Below are 3442 nucleotides of genomic sequence, written 5' to 3'. Positions count from 1 at the left end.
GACACAACAAGAAAGAAAAAAAAAAAAAAAAGAAACAAGGAAAACCCACCCCGAACCAACAGTGAGCGCTGCACCAGGCATATGCATAGAGTGAAGTAAATAAATAAGTAAATGTTTAGAAAAACAAAAAGGGAGACAGGTAAATGAAGAGCACATACATGGAATAAATTAAAGAAAAAATTAAAGAAAAAACAGGCAGTCCTCATCTTGCAGGGATAGATGCTGAGTTAAAGCTTCTGTAAGAAGGAGTGCAGTGGTTCCCAGATCCTCCGAAACATGTCCGATTTGTTATTGAGGTCATGAGTCAACTTCTCGAGAGGAATAAGTTCAGAAATCTGTGATGTCCACATGTCAACCGTGGGGACCTTGGGAGTTGACCACTGCAGCAAGATACATTTTTTAGCCAGGAACAAAAGAATTATCAACAGAGATTTGGTGTCTGTGTCCAAAGAATTGTCTGGAGCATCATAGTTAAGTAAAAAGAAAGAAGGAGTCAGCAAGAGCTGTTTACCAGTGACCTCCTGGATTACAGAGTGAACCCCCTTCCAGAAAGTCTGGATGTGGTCACATGACCAAAACACATGGATAAATGTACCTTTGTGTGTCTTACATTTATAACAAAGGTTGGAAGTGTCAGGAAACATTCTCCGGAGGCGAACAGGAGTGTAGTAAGCTCTGTGAAAAAATGCAAAGTTCTGTTCATGTATAGAGATTGAGGTACATTTAGGAAAAATCGCACTGCAGATCTTGTCCCAGTCTACAGGAGCAAACGTCACCTCCAGATCACGCTCCCACAACAACTTCAGAGAGTCACAACCAGAAGAATCAGAATAAAGTAGTGAAGTATAAATCCTGGAAATCAGTCCTTTAGGAGACTTTGCCAGAACTTTAGTGTTTTCCAGTTTAAATTGGGCAGGGACAAGCCTCCCAGGTCTTTTGGCTTGGTAAGTAAAGAAAACTTAACTCTTGGATGTTTGTTATTCCAAATATAGCGAGAGATATGGGAATTCAGTGACTTAAAAAAGGCAGGGGTTAAATGGCACGGGAGATTTTGAAATAAATAGTTCAATCGAGGGAGGACATTCATTTTTATAGTGTTGATTCTCCCAAGGAAAGAGGTTGGAAGGGAGGCCCATTTTGTCAGATCATTTTTAACCTTCTGAATTAGATGTGAATAATTAGTTTCAAACAGGTTGTTTAAGTCAGGGGTGACGAAGATGCCTAAATATTTGAAACCCCTCCTGGACATTTGAAAAGGAGATTGAATTGACATATCCTGGGGAATATTAAAGGGCGTAGCGACTGATTTTCCAAGGTTAATCTTATAACCCGATAAGGCACTGAATGTGGCTATAGTATGTAAAACCGCCGGAATTGATTTCTCAGGTTTATTCAGATATAAAAGGACATCATCTACAAATAGGGAAATAATGTGGTTTTCTTCACCTACCCTAACTCCAGATATATCAGGATTAGCTCTGATGACCTCAGCCAAAGGTTCAATAAACAATATAAATAATAAAGGTGACAGGGGACACCCCTGTCTGCAGCCCCTACGCACCGGGAAGCCATCGGATAGCAGGCTAATGGCCTGCTATCCGATGGCTGCTATCCGTGTTAACTGTGGCTATTGGGTCTGAGTAGAAGGACTTTATTATATTAATGAAGTTAGAGCCCAGACCAAATTGCTAAATACATTTTCAATCTTCCTGAAAAAATGAGAATATTTTGGAGTCATTGTTGATGAAGTTTGGCAAATATCAGAATTTTATCTCAAAAACTGAATTTTTGTGAACATTTTGAATTCTGTGGTCATGTGAACAACTGGAGTCAACGGAAGAGTGGCATTCTTAAACATCAGATTTTCTCTTATGAAGCAAAACACAGAGTTAAAAACAAATCACCAACATTTCCATGCTGTCAAAATGCAATTTATGTATTATCTAGGGCTGTCAGTTTAATGCATTAATTAGATTAATTACACTGCAAATAAACGCTTTATAAAAAAGACTGCACTGTAACGTAAGAGTCCAGTAATGAATCGCTAGCAACATTTATATTAAAGATGTTTGGTAACTAACAAGCCGGATTTACATGTATTACTAAGGGGTTTTATTTATTTTGGCTTTTATCTGCTGATCCTGACCATGTCAGACATCATTAGTCAGTTTTATGTGTGTTGTAGCTGCTAGCAATTGTAGAAATAAGGGGGCGTTTGTGATAAATAATTCATTAAATATTTCATTGAATTTGGGGATATACTACCTTTAATATGTGATGTTTTGTTGGCTGCATTTAATTTTGTGTACTGTTCTGTGGTCAATTTAACATGGTTACTGTCATTACTTCATGTAGGCTACTGCGCTTTATTTTAAGCGGCTGCTGCTTGAGGTCACGACGGCGGCTGCTGGTGGTCACGGCGGCTGACGATGGTGGCAGTGGCTGCTGCTAATGGTCTGCGAATTGGCTGCTAATCTGGTCCTTCTCCTGAGTTTTTTTTTTCCATTTGGTTCTTCATGGTTGCGATGTCATGATTCACCAGCCCCTGGTTTTTTGTTTTTCTTGTTCACACACAAACACACATTCTTGTTGTCTGTCATTGTTTGATAAAAAAAAAAACTTTCTTTGAAAACACTGATTTGTATCAGCCATCCTTACACTGATGTCTCAATTGTCAGGTTGGGGAAAAAGGGAAAACTATGGAAGGGAAAAGGTGGACCCAAACGCAGTAGACACGTGAGGCAGAGATGGGGATGAACAAAAGGCGAGCTTTATTGAAAGCTGATTACAAAAACAAAACAGACCAAAACAGGGCAAAAAAGCAAAGTAACAACTTAAAGGGCAAGACAAAGTAGCAACAGAAAACAGCTAGACAAAGTTCAAGCAAAAATTCAAAGTTCAACTTAAACATGGAAAAACTCAAAACCAAGACATACCAAAACGGGACAGAAGCGCATGGACAGGAGCATGGATCAGGAACATGAATCAGGAGCATGGATCAAGAAACAGAGAACAGCAAACAGAATACAAGACAGAATCCGATGACCAGACAAAGAGTGAGGGGAAACACAGAGACTAAATACACAGACACTAATGACATGACAAGGCACAGGTGAGGAGAGAGGAGGAAGGAAGCCAGGTGTGATGATGAGGGGGAGGAGCACAGAGGAACAGATCAGGAGGGAACAAGACAACAGACAGAGGGAGCCAGAGGGGAGAACACAGGAGAACTTAAAGGACACATGAGGGCATGGAAAAATCAAGACATGAGACACAAGACATGGAAAAAACAAAACACAGAACACAAGACATAGAAAAAAGGACATGAATCAAAACCCAAAAACCAGAAACAAAGAACAACACAAACAGGAGTCATGACATCAATAACTGTAACATGAGTTACAAGTGTTTTGTTATTTGCTTAAGTTATCTGAGTTGAGTT

The 3442-nt window shown here is 39.5% G+C and overlaps 1 long non-coding RNA gene across 1 annotated transcript; it reads right to left on the bottom strand.

Moving 5' to 3' along the window:
• On the bottom strand, window positions 1–3035 carry LOC119026149. The gene is made up of 3 exons (XR_005077055.1): window positions 2937–3035; window positions 611–675; window positions 1–380 (listed from the first exon to the last, which is right to left on the bottom strand). It is a non-coding gene; the product is annotated as an uncharacterized LOC119026149 (long non-coding RNA).
• Between the last annotated feature and the right edge of the window lie 407 nt (window positions 3036–3442).

Source organism: Acanthopagrus latus, chromosome 9, assembly GCF_904848185.1.
Source record: "Acanthopagrus latus isolate v.2019 chromosome 9, fAcaLat1.1, whole genome shotgun sequence".
NCBI lineage: Eukaryota > Metazoa > Chordata > Actinopteri > Spariformes > Sparidae > Acanthopagrus > Acanthopagrus latus.
The sequence above is the reverse complement of the archived record's forward strand: the minus strand, read 5'-3'. Positions and strand labels throughout refer to the sequence as shown.